Source organism: Branchiostoma lanceolatum, chromosome 2 (genome assembly GCF_035083965.1).
Source record: "Branchiostoma lanceolatum isolate klBraLanc5 chromosome 2, klBraLanc5.hap2, whole genome shotgun sequence".
In the NCBI taxonomy this organism is placed as follows: domain Eukaryota; kingdom Metazoa; phylum Chordata; class Leptocardii; order Amphioxiformes; family Branchiostomatidae; genus Branchiostoma; species Branchiostoma lanceolatum.
Window position 1 is genome coordinate 13,362,846 of NC_089723.1, and position 25,119 is coordinate 13,387,964.

Sequence of the window (25,119 nt, forward strand, 5' to 3'; positions counted from 1 at the left end):
TGTTCAATCAAAACAAGACCACATAATCACAAACGTAATCGTCAGGTCATGATTCCAGAAGAAACTAGAACCACCACACAGCAATCACCAAGGAAACAAAATCTCCCAAGCAGCAAAGACTGTTTAATAAACAGAACAAGAATCCCGATCAAACTCCCGACGAAATACCCTAGAGACGCACAGACAAACTGTGAAAGGACTGGAGAATTCCTCTTCTCAGGCTATGCGGTCCACTGTCACATCGAGGAAGACTGCGTAGTTGTCCATGACGCCCCAGATTACAAACCCAACCCTCTTCACGAACTTTTTTTTATCCAGTTATCCTATGTTAATATTGTGTGACAGTGCTGCGTTATGTTGTATTGATGTGTATATGTATTTGTTTAAGGACCACAGGAAGAATAGCTGCATGCATTGTAAGCTAGTTGTGGATCCGAAATAAAGTCAAAGACATCAGCAGAAACAAGGCACTTGTGCGTTATCCTTTAGTTAATACCGGTATTATATAATTGCTTATTACGAAATTACTTATAAGCGATTTTAATATAACTCAAAGCAACTGGATAAAATTGTGGAAATGTTGAAATTTTATCCAGTTGTTTGAGTAACTCTTTTGGCCTATCTTACTACCTGGATGTCTTAACCTTCATCAACATAATGTTTTGTATGCTTGTTTTTTCTTCTTAAAGCTTGAAGCCAAAGTCAAAAGAGAAGAACTCTCCAAAGCAGTGGAGCAGTTGAAGAAGGAGAAACAACAATGGCAGAAAGAATAAAAGCGCCTTACCTCTGAGGTGGGGTTGTAAATGAGAAAGTACAAGAAAACCAGCGCCTTACCTCGGAGGTGGGAAAAAGGAGAAGCAACAATGGCAGAAAGAAAACCAGCGCCTAAACTCGGAGGTGGAGGAGTTGAAGGAGAAACAACAATGGCAGCAAGAAAAACAGCGCCTAACCTCGGAGGTGGAGGATTTGAAGAAGAAACAACAATGGCAGCAAGAAAAACAGCGCCTAACCTCGGAGGTGGGGGAGTTAAAAATGAGAAGCAACAATGGCAGTAAGGAGACAATCATTCTTCCCCAAAAAACACTCAAGACAAAAAGAAGACAGAGGAGCATGAGCAGAAGGATTAGCATCAAGACGTGATGCCATTACTGGGGCAAGTGAAAGAGGGTGAATGGGTGGCAGTGTGGTACGGCAGAGGTACTAGGTAAGAAAAGAATCTGGTACCCAGGCAAAGTCTTGAAATCTATTCTGAAGGACTGAACTTGGATATAACCATAAATTGTACCATGTAGGGCAGTTATACTAGTACTACAAAACTAATCTGTGTCTAACGATCCTAATCAAGTGTAGCTACAATTATTATACAGATACAACATACAATGAAGTTGTTGATTATTTGGTGTCGCTTTTGGAAATTCAAGTACTAGTATACAGAAATTGACCCACATGTATATTTAATGTAGAAAGATATGGGAGTTGGACATGTCATCAATACGTGGAAATATCATACCGTTTATCTATTCTTTACATCTTAAGGCACCTGGGAGGCCCATTCAGCTTTAATAGCTTGTTTCCGATGTGGCCCAGTATAAAATGCACACAGACAAGAATCGCAGAATGTGTTACATTTAGTCACTCAAACGAAAGAAGACAACATACAGTTGTAACAAATAAAATCTGTAGCATCAATTCAAAATCAAAGTCCATAAATCAAAGTCTAATCCATTCCAGGTCAAACCAAGATGAAAATTCCTTGGTCAAAGTCCCAACCACAAAGGTCTGTAAGTTGCAGTGGAGGTCAGGAAGGTACATTAGGCATGCATCTCAGAGCTTCTTTAAACAGATAAAGAGCACATGTGCCTTTTTTCAGCATCCAGGTACTAATATGAAGGGACAAGCCCACAAAATACATTTAAAACTATGACAAACTTGTTCCTTTCTTTGCTGTGTCAGGTACTTTCAGTTGAGTCTGGTATTCAGGTCCTGTACACTGCATTATTGTCTCATTTTAAGGACGGCTCTGAAAGTTTGTTTTTGACGGACTTGTACATGTAGGTGCTGCTTTTAAGTGATATTGCCTATTTTTCCAAGCAGTTTCACAATAGTCAAATAGTGATAAAGTTATAGAGATGTGTAACATACTAGCAATGTTGACAGTAACTGAGACAAAATCTGAGGTGCTTTAATAGTCCTATTTTCTGATCAAACTTAGAGCATATCATATCCTAGTGCTCGTTCCTTCTGATTTTACTATTCAGGTACAAATCTAGGTATTTGAATTGATATACATGTGTTCTTGTTCAACAGTTCTGTGTACCAGATAGGGTGCAGTTTGCCTTCAGTAAGTAACCTCCCCGAGCACTGTGCTATTCCATTGATGCACTAACAATAACGTCACAAATAATATGGAATGAATGCCCAAGGCAATTTCTAGCAGGACGATGGATGTGCTCCAGGAAGACGTGACACAGAGCTCCCGACCACCGTCCTAACCCCGGGCCAAGACCTATCGTCCTCTCCCTCGAGCAATCTTGCAGCCTCCACCCTCTCTGGATTGGGTGGAGAGTGCGTGTTAGCACACTAAATACAAATCACAGTATATGCCCGTACCAACAACCTCTTCAGGGCATGATTATTTTTCCAGACATTGTGTTGTTTTGGTAATGATTTATTGCTAATATTTTCCATAAGTACCCTTCGTCATTCTAAATTATCATTACTCTGTTACAACTGTATATTTCATTCTGATTTGTTATCATTTAACATCCTTACCGTTGTTTTACATTTCCTTTTCATTAATTATAATACTGAAGTATTCGAGTTCAAAACGTCTTATGTTGACTTTATTGTAGTTTTTATCACTTTCTCCAATGAATGAAGGCAACGAGGAGAACGCAACGCTAACTGTCGCAGGGAAAGAGTGGCATGGCCGGTTTGGTAAAGGCAGCATCATGGTGTGGAGCGGCATAATTGCGAAGCGAAAGACAAGGGTTATCGTCATTCCAGGTAACCTCAAAGCGGTGAGATACAGGGACACTAGTCTCGATCCATTGGCAATTCCTTTCCTTCATAACATGAGATTAAATGCCATGCTCCAAGACGACCACGCCTTTCCGACTAGAGCAATTATCACTGGCTGACCTACACGACGCTATCTCAAAGCGTCGAATTTTTCACGACTGTTGAGATGCATAAGGAGGTGGTGCCAAGCTGTGCGACTGGTACATGGTCTACCCAATATTAAGACTCAATACTGTTAAGACATCTTCACACAGCCTGTTATAAAAGCTGTAATAAAGATGGTTGTAACAATGGCGTTCTAAATGGGCACTTCCGCATTCCTTAGTTTGAATTTCAAATTTTTGCGCACGCGCAAACTAAGGCGCGGAAGTGGAACGCCAGTGGTAAAGGATGTCTCTTGTTTATTCTCGTTCTTTTTTTCATATTGCTCTCGTACTCACCTCTATACAAACAGACGAATAAATACTAAATAGAATTTATATAGACTACAATAGCGTGATCTTAGCGCTTCTTTTCATTTCAACGATATGTATCACATTGAAAATGATAAAGAAACGACGGAAATATGATTAAGATTTAAATTTATTGTTCTAAGTTTATTACACGTTGATCACGGTCATAGAATAATTGGCCACTATTAATTACCATGGAAAGATGATACAGGCGAATGATGGGACGGTAGCTGTCACACGATCTGCCAGTGACTGCTCTGTAAAAAGAAATATGCGGTAGTTGTAATGAGCTCGTTGAAAGGTCCCATGTTCAGTGTCCATGCTGTAGAAAGCATTGCTGTGATTTCTTCAAAGCTTTAAGAAGCGGATGACCTCGACTATTTTCTGTGGTTGTTAAACTAAACTTGACAAGAAGACGCAACAACAGGAACCAAAAATCCTGGTGTTCATGGACAACAAACCGAGCCATCCGGACACCACTCTCCGGAACGTACTGCTATAGTACTTCAAACCCAACACAACTAGCCGACTCCAGCCAGTGGACCAAGGAATCATACAGGCAGCGAAAGTGAAGTATTGCAGACTACAACTGAACAAGATCCTGACAGCACTTAGGGGCGAGAAGGAAGTCACTGGCATTGAGATCGCTTTTTGATTACGCTCTCGTTACTTCTGAATTCATCGCGGAATAAATAGATGTAATAAGCTAAGCTTGCAAAGCTCACTTCTCTCATGAATGAAGACATTCTGCTGTTCATCACACAAGTCTGTAGTCAATTAAACCACCATCTATTCCAACACCACTGTATTGATTGTCCTACATGTAACTGTGGTTTCCATAGTCAAACAACCCAACATTACTTCCTACACTGTAAACTTTCTGCCACCCAAGGAATTATCATTCCTTTCCAATATAGCTGACGTTCAACTACTTGATGCCAGTTCATTATGTTCACGGCTGTTACGCGTCTCCACGTTACTTTCACACTTGTAAAACTGTAACCTCCATTGTGCAGGCAGATTCACTTCATGATAGATACTACTTATTGTCTATACCTATTTTCCTTGTATCCATTTTATATCTATGTTTGTTATTATGTCTTTCTTTGGTATCTTTTGAGTAGTTGAGTAGAAGGCTTTAAATAATTGGTTTCTGCCAAATACTCTTCAAACATGAACGGATAAAATAAAGATTAGCAAAGCAGCCAGACACAAGACTAATGCTGCCGAGTCAAGATAATTTCAGGGGGTATCAGGACATTACGACCCGTGGACAGTTCGGCCTCGACGTTTCGGCCTCAGGCCAGAGACGGTTCGGCTCAGTTAGTTATTATGTGTATCACTGTACTATATGCAAGGTAAATCTATGTGAACCAATTGAACGCGTTAAACTTTTAGACATTAAACACATTGAACATTAAGTCTTAATTAAAACATAGCAAATCCACCTGTGTAACACCTGAAACAGCAAACGCTCTACCATGTAGTATGTTCCAGAATCCACTGACCGCCGGCGCATTGACAATCAAGATCATTCTCAGCAGAGACCGCGTTTCTTTTACCAAACAACTTCAACTTGTAGTTTACACTTTGTTGTTTGACTGAAACGCGCATCGGCAATCAACATGATTTTCAATCAGAGACCGCGTCGCTTTGTCAGACAACGTCTCTATGTACTTCACGTGCATCGGCAATCAAACATGATCTTCAATAGAGACCGGGTCCCTTTAATTTGTCAGAAAACTTATCTAGCTTTAAAATGGGAGAGAAAAAATTATAACTCCAGTCGCTACTCAGAACACATCTGAAAGCCACTACTACGGATAGTTGTCCTCATGAAGCTCGAGAATGCGTTGAGTGTCGGGACACCGAGACTTGTCCTAAGTGCGTTGTGTGTCGGGGATCAGTTCGACTGCGACAGGAGGCCTTGCAATGCGACTGTGGCATGTGGTAGCACCGTATTGTGGTACAGGTACGAGAAACCTTATGTATTATCTATCTAAAATGTGACCTATAATACAGATCGGCAATTAGCTAATTCAGAATCAGCGCCCACTTGAAATTGAAAGAATTGAAGGAAAGAACAAAAAGTTACCTATGGGGGTAAAATTTTGTAACAAATGTATGTCAAAAGCGTCAATTATCCCAAACTGCCCCATCAATGATCAGGCCTTGGAAAGAATCCCCGTTAGCCTCTCAAAACCCACTCATTACAAAAAAACTTCGTCTTGGTAGTTCGTAGAATATCCATTTGCTCTACTTGTCAACATTGTTAACTCTGTATAGTATACCCTATATCTTTTAGCCGAATAGACTAGTAATTCTTTTATACAATGTACTAAATGTAGTTACATCAATTCCCTCCACAGAGCCGGCCTTTCCTGGTGCAGAAAGCAGCGATAGCCTCAACGACTTCAGTCATGGTACTGTTTCATCTGTCGAGAGTGTCGACATCGTTGACCCATCCAGCTGATGGGACAATAGAGGACAACGCAGACGATTCCGACGTGTCCGACACATCTGTCACCTACACAGCGGTAGAGGGAGCGACAAAAAAGGGGGCATGCTAGTGAGCAGTACAGGCTACAGTTACACAGTGAAGCCCGTAAAGCAGGGGAACGGACAGAAAACACACTGGCGGGGCACTAAGAGGAATAGCAGCGTCGACTGTCGCGCTATCGTGACGCAGAAGGGGGAACAGTACCAACCGGGGTTTCACAGTCACTGCCACCCACCAGAACTGGCGGCATCCTTGCAGACCCGGGTCACTGTTCAGCTTAGGACGAAGGCAAGGGAGCAAGTCTTTGAGCCAGCTTCAGGGTTGGTAGACGAGACCCTTCTTTATCCTGGACGTCACCCGGGGCTGCCTAGCCAAGCAGCGTTGCTACGTCGGGACAACAGGGCGAGAGCGAAAATGAGACCCGAGGAGCCAAAGGACCTCGAGGACCGCATGAACTTCCAACTTGACGAACATTACCTTCCAGAGGACTTCCTCCAGGCCGACTTCCCGGTGGGAGTCAACCGACGGAGAAGACGCCACCTCCTGCTTGCCACCCAACAGCAGCTGGACTTCTTCGGTCAATAGGAGGTCCCCTAAGAGCCACGCCAATAGCCAGTCGAACAGCCGGTATATCGAGGGCACCTTCAAGGTGGCGCGACCACCATTCGTGCAGGTGCTGTCCTTCCATGCGTTCCTCAAGCACGATGGCAACATCAAAATGGTAAGAATAAAATTTCGTTGTATTATCCCTTTCTATAATGTCAGTTAGAAGTGCATTGTTAACTCGCAGGGTTGTGAACAGATTGGATAACTTTTTTTGAAGTTGTAGAGGACCACGGACTTACGGCCCGTCCTAAGACTAAGAGCTCCAAGAAAGGTGTATTCTGGGTAACCGCTGGACTTTATCTATATGACGTCAGCTGACCTCTACACAACTTAATTTGTTTTGTGCCCAATTAACATTCTTTATTTGTTTTTAAATGTACTCTGATAGTGTTGGCCTTGTGAGGATGTATCGATCATGTTGACACTACCTCTCAGATTTCATTCTGTGAAGTTTAATAAATAAAAAAATAAATCACCTGTGCGTTTCCAATCATTTCTCATCTTTTTGTAACTGTTGAGACAAGCGAAATCCCGTATTTTAAAACGCTTATTCTAGAAATAAGTTTATATGTTTTTTTCAAAGATGGGGTGGAACTTTTGATTGCTTGTAAAGCTTGTTACGGAAAAAAAGGTAAGATAGCACCAGACAAGCTTATAATCTAGATTTGTATACCTACTGATATATTCTGCCAGTAAGTTCTCATGCTTTCATTCTTATGCAAACCATTGACGCTATATTGAATCTGGGGATAAAACACTAACTACCAACCAGAAAAGCTAGTTAACATATATTGCAGTTGCCTTTGAAGATTTGCGTCTATTGATTTGTTTTCATGTTTCTTATAACCTTTTAAAATGTTGTACTAGATTTTATATTCTAGCTGATCAATGTTTTTATGTGTTCTCTTACCAAGGACTTGGTGGAATCAACAGCCGTTGTTCAAGTGACTAGCAAGACGAAAAAAGGAGAGGGGGCGGAATACGGCGGGGGAACACGTGTCCTGGGAGCTCCAAGGTGAGTTGAACTGGAGGGAGGTGGAGATTGGAAACATGGTCTCCTGGGACTATGTTGATCTCCGACCAAAACAGCCCTCCACCAACACCGCTACAACCACAACCGACAACAGCTCAAAAATTATGACAGAGGGCCAGTGGGTCGCATATGATGACAGAATATACGTAGGTCAGGTACAAACGTGTTCAAAATACGTAACCCCGTGGTTCAGTTCTTAGAGTTTGTAGAAGACGGGCAGGCTTGGGGCAGGTGCAGATGGCAAAGTAAGAGTGACTCCCCACGGGTTCGATACATCTTACAAGCAAATGTACAGGTGACAAAAGACAAGGGAGAATTTGTCGCCCCTTGTCATAACCAGCTGAAAGTTGCATACGACACGACACATGAGCGGGCTATCCTCTATTGAACAGTTTCATTGTGCATGACGATAAACAAAATCATTACATTACGGGTCAAACTCCTTGTTTGATTGTTTTTGACAATAGCAGAAGGTAAAAAACAGACATGTTTTTGATAGGCAGTTTTTCTACTTGTATTAGGGATATAAACTACAGTATACTACGTAATACTAGGTAAAATAGAGAAGTACGGTTTGTACAAACTTATTTCTGTGTGGATCGGAGTTTTGTAATAGCTGCTTTGTGTAGTATATTTGTAATTTTTAGATATTTCTCTTGATTGTTAATGGTACCAAGTTAGGTGAACATTGTACATTTGGAATTGTTGTTGCACTGTCTTTCAAAGCATACGGAAGTAATTGTAAACTTTGAGTTAATGTTTTGCTGATTTGCAGTGGAAATTGGAAGTTAATAAGTTAAACATCAAGCGGGATGTCCACAGCCGATAATCCAACTAGGGAACAAGCAATAATGGAAAACAATGAAAAACTACGTGGAAGTTGGAAAATGAATGATCCTGGCGCAGACAACGTGAAACGCAGCCTGCGGCCAAAGTGTAATCATTTGAATGCTTGTCCACGCCCTTCCTGGATGCTTGATACAGGAATAGCGTCTCGGCTAAGTGTCTTCTATTTGCGGTGAGTCCGTTTATCCTCTCGTCTTTTACGTCATGGCCGAGGGTAATAGTACAATAAGGATTCTCATTGTTGGCCATTCCTTCGTTGGAAACGTTTATCCATGACAGGAGGTATACGGTATCTGGCCGTGCTTTCAGTCATGATTTGTGGTTAAATGACTATGACGTTGTTTGGAAGGGAGTCTCATGTGGACACTATCAGCGGCTTGGCACAATATGGCCACCTCCTCAAGTAGACCTAGTTTATCTTGAGTTGGGATGTAATGACATATGCTTTATGCCATATGATACAAAACCTACGGCGCTGAGGGTCATTAACATGGCCACGCTAGTTGTGTATACGACAAAAATTGACGATTTTTCCAATCCAACGACAAACAACAATAATGAGATGCCGCGGCATAGAAAAGTAGGATAATTCTGGATAGGATAACTAGAACTTGGACTTATAGCGGGTATGTTAAGAATTATCCAAGGTCAGTTTGTAAAAATGATCAGCTGTTTTATGAATATGACGACCACGCCAGAACAGCCATGTCCAGTCAAACATCAAACATTCCACATGGGACTAGCTATAGACAAAATCCAACTACCATTGGTATGATGAGTAGTCATACTGATAGATGCATGGTACAGGGGAGACGGTTGTCCAGGAAGTGTATTGAGTGTGTCAATGGTTGCAGTGATGGTGCTGCATTAGGTGTCATGGTGGAGCTTGTATTCTTTCACCAAACTGACAAACTCATGATATACTACAATAACGTTAAATACTGACAAATGATATTCAATTCTATTACAAAGACGGAAGAAGCTTCTGAGGACAATGTGGAGAGGTCACTCGTCGCAGCCGTATGTATCAATTTCATTGTAAAACACAATTAAAACCCCAACAAGCTTAAGCCGTCTATTTTTACCGCGCAACACCAACATTGAATCAACTTCAGACAGATAAGGTTGGGCACCCCATTTCAAACTCCGAGCTGCCATCGACAGCATGGATATCGGACACATCCACCTAGTTCCGGATATGTACGTACAATACAGCCTCTAGATCTAGTATTCCTAATTTACATGATTGTGGACGTGCACCTCAGACTGCCACATCTACTGTCGGAACGTGGTTCAACGTTAGGCAGAACCATTTTATCCTTTTCGCGATCACTTATGACGGCACTCCAGACACACGGGATTCTAGCTTGTGTGTGGGCACACTCTCATACCGTAGCTTTGGCCGGAAGTCAAGAAGCAGGAATATCGGTACCAGCTTCACTTCTGTGGTGAGTCTAAGAAATACCCTGTGACATTTTTTCAGATGGGACTGATGGAGTGAGACTGAAAGCCCTTTACCATAGCAGAGGAGTTGTGCACATTCGAGTGTGGGGCTGGTGGGAAAGAGTCATGGGCTGCCACCGCACAAAGCAAAACTTAAGAGGCTGCCACTTATCATTCACCTTGATCAAATGTCACTAAGACCAAGGTGGCAAGATCGGCGTGAACTGTGATTCCTGGACCAAGGAGGAGCGTGAGGCTCACCTGCTCAAGCTGAGTACATGAAAACCGGACCTCCAAGATCACGGGGTGCGCCTTTCACTCGACTCAAGCAGTTTGCTATGTGAAAGAAAGCACAAAAAAACTTATTGGACTTATGGGACTCTATTGGTGCCCTATAGCGAGGACGAGCGGGTGCACAGATGGCTGCGGCGTTACCGTTCCTTCCAACCCAAGCCATCCACATAGCCCTTGCAGCCCTACACAAGAAGTCCAGCGGATCGCTGACGGAGCTTAAAAGGGTATGTGTGTAGCACTTGTATCGACAGTTCAGTCTGATCTCCACACATAGAGTTGCAAGGGTGCCTCTTCAAAGCTTGGCAGAAGTTAGTGGACAAGACGGCAAAGAATCTCCTGGTTACCTGCGCCAAAATCTTTAGCACAGTTTTAAAGCACGTTAGAAATAACTTGGAGAGCGCATGCATGATCCCACTCTATGACTAAGAGGGCTGAAACCAGAGGACCACCACCTCTTCGGAAAAATCAAACGCAATATGGGAAGGCTGTCAAACAGTTGACAAAGACCACAGGGAGACATAGCTGGAATTAGGTACGTGTGTGAAAAATTCATGAAAGATATGTAAATCCTTATTTCAGACAAAGAGAATTAACACCTTTCCTTACAATTTAGCCATTGCTATTTGTATCGGTAAACCTTTATCTCTTCACAAACAAAAATCAGCTGTGAATTTTATATTCTGAAAAGTTGGTAACAATAAATTTACCCTTTAATCTGAAAAGTATGTACATAGCCATTTCCGTTGTCAATTTCGAAATGGATGTCTGTGTAAAAATCAATCCTTGAGTGTTGTTTACCCCGAAGGCGTCTTACAGCAAACAAAAGCAAGATCACCGCAGAGAAGACAGAGATAGACTGAGGCATTCGCTGCTCTGCCCACCTACAGCATCGATCGTGTGCAGATCACGGGTAAGGAACGCCTAACCGGCAGGTAAACCTAATATCGTATTGAACACAGGTGCTTTTTGTTAATATCTATTTGTAATAAAACGTTGTCAGCGTACCTTTCAAAGCATTAGGCATACTAATTACTGTTTAACTGTTGTTCTTCCCTGACGTATGAACATGATCGATATTTCTGCCTGTTGACTGTATGCGTTTCTGTCATTTTCATTAGAATTCAAGGCACACAAAACTCAGCCTGGAAAAAGGTCAATATATCAAGTGCAACTGTATCAATTCAGTCAGATACGCCAAATACGAAAACGCCCCGCATTTTATATGCATAAGGGGGGTGCCAAACTGTTTCGGACAGAAACAAAGAAGTGGAGAAGGTAAGTGTAGTGTGAAGACGTGTAAAATGTACCAAATTGTACCACTGATCTATATAAACCAAACAATACTTTAAAAATTTTAACTTTTTTTCTGCTCTAATTAGTGAGTGAGCAGTAACTTTAAGTAGAGACTAAAGTCAAATAAAAAAAAAGATAAAAAAAGAAAATAAACAAAAATAACCTTAACCCCAAATGTAAATTTACTAATGAAATTTGAAGGTACACGACCAAGAGGACGACCTAATTTTAAAACACAAAATGATGGTAATTAGATTGGATTAGATTCACTTTAGACTATGACAGAAACAGTACAAAACCGGAACCTTTCGAGAAAGTTCGTCGCCAGGTCTGCCTATGCAACAGAGTCAGGGAAAGATCTAAGGTAGGGTAAGCATGCAGTCAATGGGTTTAAAATATTCGATATGACGGTCGTGTTTTGTGGTAGTAGAATTCGTGAAAAGGTCGAGCAAACAAAAAAGGATTGATCCATGCCAGGCTTCATCTGTTCCAGTCCTACCAATCAGAAACGCCCTGACCTGTGCACTATGACCATGGGTGTTGTCGAATTCGAATATCAGTCTAATTTATAGGCCTTTTCTAAATGACAGGGGTGGGGACACCCAAAGAGGCTAGCGCGCATATACAGCACTTGTCAGACCAAAGCTGGAGTATGCGGCTTCAGTTTGGGACCCGCTGAAACGCCAATACTCACTATCTATCACACTACAGGATAAGCTAGAATCAGTGCAGAGAAGAGCGACCAGGTTTGTATTCAAGGACCATGCCTGTACTGCAAAGAAACTGGATGCTTTCCACCAGATGGAAGGAGCACATTACCAACGAAGACATCTTGACAAGGGCCAATTCCAAACCACTAAGTGGAATCATCACAGAAAGGAGATTCCAACTCACAGAACACATCCTATGATTGCCAAATCAGCGACACTCAAAAACTGCAATGACCTGGGTGCCACCAGGTGGCAGAATGAAGATAGGCAGGCTGTGTGTTATCGTGGCAGACTGTTACGGAGAGACTTTACATCAGCAACATGTGCACTTTCCATAAAATTCTCTTTTTCAACCAACCTTCCACTCTTTACAACAAACTACATCTCGTATCTCATCAACACACGAACAGCACAAGATCCGCAAAACGCAATTACTTCAAACTACCCAAACCAAAAACAACATCTGCAACAAAGTCCTTCCTGTACCGTTGCGCAAAATCCTACAACACTCTTCCACAACACATTAGATCATCTGTTCCATCCTCCTTCAAACTACTCATCAAAGACAGACTAAAAACGGACTCAAACATTCTGAACTGGTAAAAAATTGAAATTGTGTAAATATGTATATACTATGTAATGTTATGTGTACCAATGTTATGTATATGTTATCATCTAATACTATATGACTCCAGGAAGAGTTACTGTAGTGAATTGCATCCGTGTAATTCACCAATGGATGTCATTTTAATAATAAACAATAAGAACACCTGGTGTAGGGCCTTCACAGAAGATCTTGAAAGAGCCGGCATCCCTTGGAAAGAGGCTGAAAGTGTGGCAGCCGACCGATTCACATTTAAACTTACTGCCGAATGTGCCTGTAGGCGCAGGTTGACCTAAGAAAGTCCTGATTTTTTTTATTAGTACTTTGTTTTGCATGTTATGTCTTTAGTTCTTGGCTTTCTTAGACTTGTAGTTCTGCCTGTAGGCCTCCGTGACGCGTTTTCCCCTCGCTGGATTTTGATTTCTTTTTGGTGTCTACCGCGCGTTTTTATACTGTCAGCCTCTGTCAACTTTCATCATGAAGAGAGACTCTTCTATAAGAGTATCCGTTAACCAGGACAAACTCAATGTCAGTCTAGCTGAGGCTCTTTGGTTTTGACACAAATAGTCTTTGTACATCTTTGTGTATTCACACTAAGGTTCAGACGCGATTTTCATTTTTAAAACAACGAAATAAAGAACGGCCCCAAAATAGCAGGCCAGCCTTAAGGCTACACGCCACAGAAAACTAGACTGAAAAGCACGGCCCAACGATAAGGAGGTAAGTCTCCCAAAGCAAGGCCAAGGGTGCAAAGTTCACCCCAGACGAGACGAGACAAGCCAAGAGTATTTGACAGCAAACAGTATTCTTACGGAGACCCAGTCTGGCTTTAGGCCAGGTCATTCCACACGATCCGTAGCACACCTTCTCATTGAGAAGTGGGTTCAGTGCTATGAATGCTGGCCAGCTAACAGGGGCGGTTTTTATTGACCTCTCGATCTCCAAGCATTTCAAACGATCATAAGATACTACTTCAAAAGATGTTTTGCTATGGTATACAGGGGGAGGCACTGGATTGGTTTACCTCTAACCTATCTATCAGGCAACAATGTACTGCTGTAAATGGAGCTACGTCTGATTTTCATCAAATGCAATATGGAGTACTCAAAGGCTCAATATTGAGGCCGCTATTGTTCTTAATCTATGTTAATGATATGCCAAATTGTGCTCAATTCTGCGATGTATCAATGTATACAGATGACTAGCCTCCGTTGCAGGCCTTCCCACTAGTGTTTTACCAGCGATTTTTTTTCCATTTTGTGTGTGTGTGTGGGGGGGGGGGGGTATCTGCTTGAGGCCCCGTATCTGCTTGGGATCGTGGTAATCGCTGTGTGGAAGGCCTGCGCTCCTTCGGCTCCAACAAAGGCCTATAAACAACACTTACCATGGCGTTTAGCGAAGCAAGGAGAACCGTTCATAAGCATGAAATAGAAAGGGGTAAACCAGGTCATCTTAAATAAAATAGCAAAAACTCAGTGATGTTAGTGAAACAAATCCTCCACCCCATCCAAGCCAATCCCCATAATAAATTACGGGTTGGCCTTGGTGAGCTCGAGGTGTTTAAAAGAACTCCCAACAATTTCCAGACTTACAAGGTATAATATTACCCGTTATACCATGAGTGTTTGAAAGATGGATTTCTAAAGACTTAAAACTTTGCAAAAGGGCGTCATAACACTCTTGCACACGAATGTTGACTTGTTCTTATAAAGGTAAGTAGCCATGACAATAGTTTATTACGAGGTCTTTTTCTAGTGTATTTGACAGTAATATTGGAATTTTCCACATGGTACGGCTAACAAAGAAAATGACAGAAATCGCCGACGCAGCGGGCCCATCACACGATGCGAGAATGGCATATTCTGGTGCGAGATCTGCATTACACTGGAAGCAAGAAAGTACATCCAGGCTGAGACTGCGGTCTAACTGACAAGCCACGAACTTATACAACCTGGAGACAGACTCCAAAGGACTCGCGCCCCGACGGGCCCGTCTTCTCTGTGCACGAGGGGCCGGCATGGCCACCACAGGTTTTGGAGGACCCTCCATCCTCCCGGGAAGAGGCTGACTCCACCGAAGACGAAATAGTTTCCCGATTTACGACCTCCGAGTTTAAAACTGGAAGAGAGACAATCGTCTGGGAAACAACAGACGGAACGACCTCCGACACCTCAGGCACAATGGGACCGTTCCAGGAGTTGCAACAGAATCAGAGGAGATCAACTCCTCGTCGGAACTTTCGGCCACCGAGTCAGACTGGCGACCGGCCGCAGAATGGGAAGCAATTTCCCCTTCCTTGACAACGGGATCAGAACGAGCAACAACTGGGGGGCTCACGGTCTCTGGACCAGCTGGACCCTAATTAGATCTTATTTGCGAAGGATAATTGATTGCGACGGGACGTGTGCCCCTCTGCACCGCAAATATTACACACCACGCCGTTGGTACAATCTATGGATAGATGTCCAGCGGACTGTCATTTATTACAGAAAATAAACAAGTGCGGGGTTGGCCTACATACCGGAAGAACGCGAGCCGACCCTCAAACATCCTCCAAGACGATGTGATATTTCGTCCCGGTTTCAGCACTACTCTATATTGCCTATCACCATTATTAATTGAAGATTTATCCCGGTAGGTAAACAGTCGGGAAGAAGTCACTGAGCAATACTGACTTAATCAATTACGAGCATAGTTATCGTCAACTTCGAACGGGATTCTGGTAGCAGTAACCACCACTTCTGCAGAAGCATAGGCAGATAAGTCCACCAAATCCATGGCTGACAGCTTGCACTACAATCGACGAGCATGTAACTAAGAGAAAGTTAAGTCAAACGAGTTTGGCCCCAAGGCTTGCACATCTTGGAGGCTGTCCGTGGGCACCGAGGCCTCACCGTTACGTGTTCTTTATGAACAGTGACGCAGATAGAGCAATCTCGCTTCATGTTAGATAAAATGTACGAAGCGCAAACAGGCTAACAAAAACCATACACTTCAAAGAGCTACTAACCGAAACGTCTTGTCCGAAGACGTGGTATTAAATACTTATCAAACTATATCATAAAACGCTAAATATTGTGCAAACCGGCACACAAATTGTCCTGCAACGGAAAACAGAAGAAAATGGCCACTGTAAAGCACTACTGAAATCAGGACTGTCTGGAAACACGCCGCGATTCACACTAAGGTTCAGACGCGACGTAATTTTCCAAACAAAATAAAGAACGGCCCCAAAATATCAGGCCAGCCTAGAGCGTGGCTACACAGAAAAATAGGTTGAAAAGCACAGCCAAACCCAAAAGGAGGTAAGACACCCAAGCAAGGGCGTAAAACACACCCCAGACGAGATAAAGGTGCGGCCCCCGCACAGCTCAGGCTTAGTAGCCAGGCGAGGGCGCAAATCACTCGTGAAAACCGCCGAGTCAAACCAAAACACTCGAGATAATCACCTCGTCAAACAAAAATCACTCAGTAATCAGCCGAAACTCAAGATTACCAACTCACACATGCCACACCACTCGGGCTGACACCTTCCCACAAAAAATCACGACATCAGCGGCTATGATATCGCCTCTGCGCATAATCGACCCACATCCTCACTTCAAGACACTCATCGCCGAACTGGTGCGAAGTTCATCTGACGACCAAAGCGTTCTCATTATATCAATCCGCCCAGACATCAGGTTAAAATAAAACACAAATATATGTTTTACACACTCAAATTCAGCATTATAAAACATAGCGTATAAATTACACATGTATGAAACAACAAAATCATGACATTTTCTTTCCGTTACACTGCTGAACTCTGTTTATCAAGCGATGTACTTCTTCCTGTCGGCACATGGATATGTATCGTTGAGGAAAGTGGTTAAGACTGACGTGTGGTCCAGAACCATTTATCTTTAGGGGTGACATCAAGGTGAAAATAAAAAAAAGGGTTTGTGTCAAGTTAACTGACAAAATGGCAGCAATTGCTGGCTTTTTGAATAATCATGCTGTAAAAGACCTACTTATCATATAAAATGATCATCCCATCATAATCTGACTAAACTATTCTTTGATAGACCAGCGCAGCCCGCCTCCGTAAAAACGTGAAAGCAAAAACATAGACAAAACAAATGGAATTGTTTGACAGGTATGCAGCCAAACTGTTATTGGTTTAGCCGTTAATTGTCATTTTCTTATTGGCCGAACTGCTAATTGTGACTGACAGCTAGTCTGGTTGGTCCATTAGACGCTGTCAGGTGGTGTCCTTAAACAGCCAGGGATGTTCTATCACTGTCGCCAACAATTAAACGCTTCTATATGATATGTGTTCATAATAACCTATTTGCGTTGTACATTATGCTCAACAATGACAATTCTACATAAAAGAGGGATCTAGACAAATTCGTAGTTTACCGTCAATGTCAAATTCGATATATTTTCACATCAGCATATTTTCACGCTGCTTTTTCTACATATTAGAAGCGTATCATCAATGTGATGTGATCGCCTGATATAAATTGATGCGGCCCATTCCAGGTGGCCCTCGCCTGTTGTATTACTGCTTTCGTCTGACTACATCCACGCGCTGACAGAAAATAGTGCCCCTCTACTAACGATCTATCATATTGTAAAAAAATGAAAACTTCATACGACATATCGACAATTCACAACCCCACGTTGTACTTTGGAAGGTTGAAGTCCTATTTTTGCGTGTCATTTTTTCACTTTGATTGCCGTCAAATATCACCGCGGATGAATGTAACAAGAACCGTTCGGTCGACTGTGGCCTTTCCCGCCAGTGCAGTTCGGAACGTCGTGGGGAGAAGTTGTCTGTCGACTTGGCTGTGTTCGTCGTTGAATGGCGTGGAGCTTGGGGCGTTGGTTGACTGGCGTTGGCCAGCTTGTCCGTTAAGCTTTTCTGAGGATAACTTCTTGGTATGGTTGGCGTTTTGTACATGCGTTGATACTGGTGATTCAGAGGTAGATTGCTTGTTACTCGCAGGAGGTTTTTATTTTCCTTTTGTCGAGTCTTCAACTCGTTTCAGTCATGCCCCCACATTTCCCGCCATTTTGTTTGCCCTCGCTGTACCTCATTGTCTTGGGTCACTTCTCGACATAATATGTAAGCGATATTCCAGCTATATGTGGATATTGCAAAGTTTGCTTGGTGTTCCTTTTCTTTCCTGCTTTTATCATATAATTTTGTTTAAGTGTCGTAGTGCATAGCTCTCGAGTAGTATGGCTTTAGTCTAGAGTATACGAAAGTCGCTACTTCCCTTGCCAATTCCAGCGTTTCTATCCCTATTTCTGAACCATGCAGCTGCAATTTCTTGAAGCAGCTTCTCTCAAACGACAGCTCTAATTGTATATACTGGTGACATTTAGTGATAAGTAATGGAAGAAAATGGTGACACAGCAAAAAACAACGCATCGTGGTCAAATTTCTCTTTGCTTTGAACATCCAGCTTACTCATGATCAGGGTGTGATAGTCAGGGCTATTCTTAAAGCTGTCCGGCCTCTTGGAAACCCAGACTTCGGGGACTGTGCCTTTGGCTCAGTGGGGGATGGTTCAGCTAAGTTTAGATGGGTTTGATGTCAATATAATTTTTCTAAAAATTGATTGGCATGCTTTTATCCCTGTCACCGAGAGTCTCTACAATCGTGCCTAATTTTGCCGGTTATTGATATTTAGCGGTGGCAAAAAAATCTGTAAATTGAATTTTCGGTTAAAAGAAAACTTGGTTAAAAAGCTCATTGTCTACCATACAATGTTGTAAATAGTGACTTATTGCCTCACCAAGCAAAGGGCAATTTTAGGGTGCCAAGCCTTGTTTCTAACCACTCTATCACTGAAAGTCGGACTTCTGGAACTACTTCTGGCGAAAGGAACTCAGAGTTCAAAGCTGTGCCCTCATGTGGGTCCCTCAATGCGTCTTGTAAAGAAAGTTGAATCTAATCCCTTCGAACCTACGAAGTCATGCCTATGCTGGTGACTGAGAGGATGATAAATGCACGACTGAACACCTGTTCTCTTTTCGGCATTCGTAGCATGTGTGCTGGCTAGCATTGAAATATCCCAGCTTGTAGACAAATATTACAGTTGGCATCCTGCCTCGTTACCCTATCCAAGTCCGAAAGAATTGCAACAATATCACTGACAGAAAAATGAACTGAAAAAAATGTTTTCTTCATTCTTTCACCAAGCAAGACATCTAACTTCTTTCCTTTATGAATATGGGGAATATCTTTGTCTCCTGGGGTGATGGCTGACTGACCTCTGGGGCGTATGTCTCTCCCCATTCATGATCAATGCCTGGCCTCCAGGCCCAACATATTTCTTGCATAATAATAAGCTGTCAGAATACCACAGCAACGAACATCCTAATCGTTTATACTTTACTTAGGGTCATCCTTGATGATGTCCCAACGAACATCCTAATCGTTTATACTTTACTTAGGGTCATCCTTGATGATGTCCCAGAACGCGACATAGAATTCTTTTGGCAGCCCGTCACTACCAGGGGTTTTATTGTTCTCCATGCTGTGCAGAGCCGATGACAACTCGTTGAGAGAGAAAGGATCTTCTAAAGAAGAAACTTCGTCTGGATCAATCCTGCCTTCTTTGTTGGGTCTTAAACTGGTGATAAATAACTGTCGACAAGAGCAGAAAGTAACCTCTCCACCTCGCAATCAGGTGTTTTGAAATCCCAAATAAGAGTTAATTGTTAGTTTTCAGTATTTGCCTGATGCAGTGGTTCTTGTTGCTCATTTCCCTCTACATTTATACTTCCCAGACAGTATTTGGAAAAGTAAAATATTCCTAACGCCACTCCTATCCCGCGTGCCCCGGTGATGGAGGCAGAGATGAGTGTGGGAAAAGCCCCATCCTAGTACCAGGGAGCAAGAAAATGCTTCTAAAGAACTTTTCTACAGTGTTAGTGGATGGGAAACAGATGACATACTTTGACTCATCGGAGGTCACAGTTTCTTTGTCAGCAGAGAGAAGCTATGGGAGAGAGTGAGTGAGTGAGTGAGTGAGTGAGTGAGTGAGAGAAAATAACGGTCTGCACACTTCGGACACAATTTTTACATCACCTTGATAGTTCCGTGCACCCATACCCCGACATTCCTCTCATCTAGGCATGATGGATAATTGTCGCCCTTCACAAATGCTACTAAATTATCAAAACACTACAAAAAGTCAATGCAGGTCAAGAGTAAGTACTTATCTTTGTAACCGTGAACTTGTAGAGAAGGATGAAAAATTCCGTAGTGGGAAGCTTTTAGACAGCATCTTTCATATTTCCCTGAATCTGATCTTGTTTGTGAGGGCCTGTATTCCAGGCAATCTATTTTATGCATATATCTCTAGTCCATCTCTGGGCCATTTCCGTTGTCAGGAACCTCAATACTGGATGGATAGCATTTTGTCTTAAGTCAGATCACTCGCTAAGCCTTCAGTCAGATCCATCAATGCTGATGGCGACATAGATAAGCTGCTTTTGACTTTGAGAAGTCTATCCAACGATATCTTAAGGTGGTTCGTTCAGGCAGCCCGGCATACCACTACCTGTTGTAGATTTAAAAACGGGATATGCCTGTTGCTCCTGAATTTCTTGACTTCAGCTTTATACTTTTACATCCCATCTTGTGAGAAAGACTTTTCAGCCAGTTGCTCATCAGGGTTGTGTTGTCTTAAGAAACGCCTTCAATTTTCTCGATAGCAGAGCGACCATCTACGTCTTTTTATTGTACTTCTGTAATGTTTCTGTTTAGTGTGATATCCTAATCTGCCAGGGATCAGAACGAACACGGCATATACAATACAGATAAACAAATAGCGAAATTGGTTATTAATGTGTCGCTGCCATCCCTCTGCTGGACCTTTGCCGCTTTGAAGACGGTAATTGGCTGGTAAAATGTTCTTGCCACCAAGAATGACGTTTTTTCACAGAAAACAGACACCAGAATGTTGCCGGTGACTTAGCCTGGATGTTACGCTTACTCTGTTGTCTGATTGATTCTTCGTAGGTGATTGAACAATACTCTTTTCGGACTCTGGAGGAAGAGCTGAGGGCTACGATCCTGCTGACCAGCGGATTATGGCAAGTCAAGGCATGAAAATAGTTGCCGTAGAGGGCACGGGCTGTCAGTTTTCGATTGTGGAGGGGAAGTATTTCACTTTGACGCTTTTTTGAGCTTTACTCTTTGCCCTCCACTGTTCTAACCACTTTCCTTCAGTGATCTTCTTGGCACCCTTTGTCACTGGGTCCTCGAACGTTTTTCCGAAGGAAAGTAGACTTCCTGGAGTGACACGGTACACTTTACCTTCAACCAGGGAAGCTACCATGAGTTTGATTTTCCTCTCCGCTGATGGCGAGGTGTCACTCACTGCCTGCTTCGTTGCAAACAGCTGACTGCAAAACCTCCGAGTCTCACCCAATAGCGGGATGGCGAGGGAAACTTATTACCTGATCTTTCCAGGACTATCTTTATAATCCATTGCATTGAAAAACAGAATGGATAATATCTAGCATCAGCTGTTTCAGTAGTTCTATATTAGAGTTTTGTGTCTATATATCATATAGTTATTATATTTTCTAACTTTTGAGTGTTGAACGAAGATGAGAATCGGAAGAAAAGGAATAAAGGGGTTTGCTGCATGTCACGGTATAATTATATATTTCTTGTTCAGCCATGGTTAACTGATTATGTGCATGTAACTACAAACACATCTTGGCCATGGCATGGTAACGGGTCTTCTTATTTAAATTTGATCTTGTTCAAAGGGAAGACTTCATCAGAGTTGATAAATCAAATTGTACTTGTTTTAATGCTCCACCAGCATGTCGACGGCTTTTCCATGGCCCTGCAGCCCTGGATAGTGCGGTTGTGTGTGGCAAGTGCAGCCATCTCCTCTGACCAGTCTGCCGCCAGATTTACTATAAGGTCGGTGGCCTCAGAACTGTCCTGAGTCCTGCCTGTTCCCGATAATGTAAGCAGCCAATGTCGCCAGTAGGCTATGATGGCAGCCCCATTTTAGTACCTGTATATTTAATAGACATTACAATGTTCAGCATAGACATACTCCCTTTCCTTACAGACTACATTAATGGCACAATGTCTTCAATAGAACAACTTTTTAATGTCTGTGGTTTGTGTGACTAGAAAGTTACATGTACTTCTAATATGTGCAATTTTGTTCTTTCAAATAAATGGATTTATGATATGGTATATATTTTCTATTGTCACTGAACATTAAGTGTTTAAAGAACAGCACCTGTGTGGTACATGTAACATGAGCTATATTTATGATAAACAGAGCTATGCTTTAAGGCACTTGTATCTTACTTGACTGGCGGAGGTCAAGATACAACATCAAGTGGTACAACAGGGACGAATACAATGAGTAGAGGGAGTCATCGGATGTGGAACCGTGTTTTTTTCTTCACCACGAATGCCCGTAGGAATTAGGTATTCGATGCTGTCCTCACCCCTGTAGTCATCTGCTGTTGACTCCATGTTTATATGTGTCAGCAACGCTGCCGTCAAATGGGCACTGTGGGGCATGGTGAAGAAACTCATCCAGCACATTGAAGTTGCTTCCTGTATAGCGGCATTGGGAAAATAAAATAAAAAATATTGATTGAAGCTGAACTTAGTTCATTGCCTGAAACAAAATTCACTCCTCCAAAGTTGAACTGTAAATGGAAAGTCAGCACTCATCTCTAACCAGATGTGAATGCAGAACTAACTGGGGTCACTATATTCTTAACAGCCTATTACAAGTACCACGCCAATAAAAGTAGTGCAAAGATAATAAAAAGAAATACCCTTTACATCCACCGATTTTCGGTCCACTATGTCTTTAAGGAAACAAAGGGAGCCAGTGTCTCAGGGTGATGACAAATGGGCCGTCAGAACACATTTCTCTAATTCCAATAGGAAAAGGAATTCTCCTAAGAAACACAATGATGTGTACATTGTATCAACAAATGACAACAAACTTGCATGTTGACAAAGGGCTGCATTTTACTTTTCTTTTCTTTCATCTTATTTGGTCAACAAATAATAATGTGGTGCTATACAGGGAGTAACAAAATTAATCTTATTGTGCATACCAGGACTTTCCTTGGCCCATGCAAGCTTCTCCAAGGGGCCGGCATAATCTTGTCGCAACCGTTTTGCACCACGTATGTTTTTGCAGGTTGCCTGGTCCCCAATGACCAACTGAAGTCAAATAGATGAGAAAAACAACTGAGTCTAACAAGTATACCTGTGCGCACAGGACAAAGGCCAACAATTATTGTCATTGCCCAAGAGATTAATTCATTCTGTCTGATCTTTTAAGTTAAAAATAAGTCTTTATTGCCTGTAACTGCCCAGATGGGCTAAATGCACGGATGATCACACATGGTCTAGAAGATTTAAAATATAAAACATGAAATTATAAAATGCTACATTATAACATTGAAAAGTAAAAATCTAACAAAACGCGGAATATTGTTAGACCAATGTTGCTACCCTAATAGTTTCTTCTCTCTTTTTGAAGCACTTTGAAACATAACTACATACTTTAAGTGAAGTAAACATAAAGTTCAGAAGCATAAAACATGCGGCTTTGACAACTAAATGGATACATCCTTTTATTTATTCATTTATAAGACTCATCCATTACAAAAACGGAGGGGGAGACAAACAGGTGATAACTCACCCCTGCTAGTTGTCTCCCCCTTAACAAGCAAACATACAAGAAATAAGAAAACTATACAAGTTACCTCTTTTATTAGTACTATTTACAGTTAAAATATAAGCATATAAATCATAACATACGTGCAGAATAATAAACAACATAATGACAAAAAACAGGCATTATCTATCGTGGCCTTGTGGCTAATGCAGGTGGAACAGTTACAGAAAGATGTCCAAGTACATTGAGCGTCAGTAGCATAGACCTCTCTAAACCTGTTAAACAAATGATTCAACAGCTGCCATTTAAAGGCGAGCATGTGTTGTGTTTGAGAGACATTATGGCCCAAGGCTCTCAGGTTAACACCCAGACTGTTCCAAATACATATGAGTCTTGGGATATACCAGGAAGCAAACTGTTGTGTTTTTGTTCTAAAGGGTATCATCTTGTTGGACCTAGAGCTTCTTGTACTTCTTGTACTTCTTGATGATTACGAGACATTTTTAACAATGTATGAGTCGCACAGATTAGCCAAAGACTTAACAAATAGTAGAACGTCTGCAGCTTCCCTCCTCTATGACAGTGGTAACAAACCTATGGAAGCTAATCTGGTCCTATAGTCGGGATATTCAGGATCTGCACCGATTATATACCTAGTTGTCCGATGCTGAACACCCTCCACAAGCCCAGTCAGCTTCCTCGACCCCGGTCTCAAAATAGGTGAAGAATACTCGATCATACTTCTTACCAAGGTTACATAGAGTAATTTACGGCTGTCGACACTTGTAGTATAACCTACATAGCGTTTAATGAAGCCTTATATGGAGTTTGCTCTGGCCGTGTTCTGCACAACTTGTTCACTCCATTTGAGGTCGGATTGTGCAGTGACGCCAAGATCAGTCATGCTATATACAGTTTCTAAGATTGTACCGTCCATGCTATAGCTGAACACGATTGGCCTCTTAGACCGTGTAAGTCACAATACTTTGCACTTTGAAAGATTGTAATACAGTCTCCATGTGGTACTCCAGTTACACAGTGATGTGATGTCGTTCTGTAGCATCGCACAGTCATCATTACTACGAATTTCTTTAAAGCACTATGTCGTTGTTATGGAAGTCAACCAGGAATGACAAGCAATTAGCAAAAAATGAAAATACATGTCTGTACCTTTCCGCACTTTGTCTGACCCTCTTCATAATGTTCACATTAGCGTATGTCTATATCTCGTCAGGCCTCAGTTTGTCCTTTCTCCTCATCTCTGCGGACGCGGCCATGATTTTCCAGACTGTGGAGCTGGCTACACTTAAACCACTGCGGTTTAAGATTTGGATGACCTTGTGAAATAAAAACAAATCACAGTTAAGTCAAGGAAAGCAGAATCATTTGCAAAATTATCATAACATGGGTATGACAAGACCTACGATGTATGTCATGTATTATACAATACTATGAATTGATCAGTTTCATCTACCCTATTATGTGACAATTTCATGTTTAATACTCTGCATGATATCAGTTCCTTCAATCATTACAATTAGAATTAGTAGTGTAAATAGCAATATGAGTGTATACTATGATAGAAGATAAACAACCTGGTTTTTAGATGTTCTTGCGACCAGCATCAGGCCGATG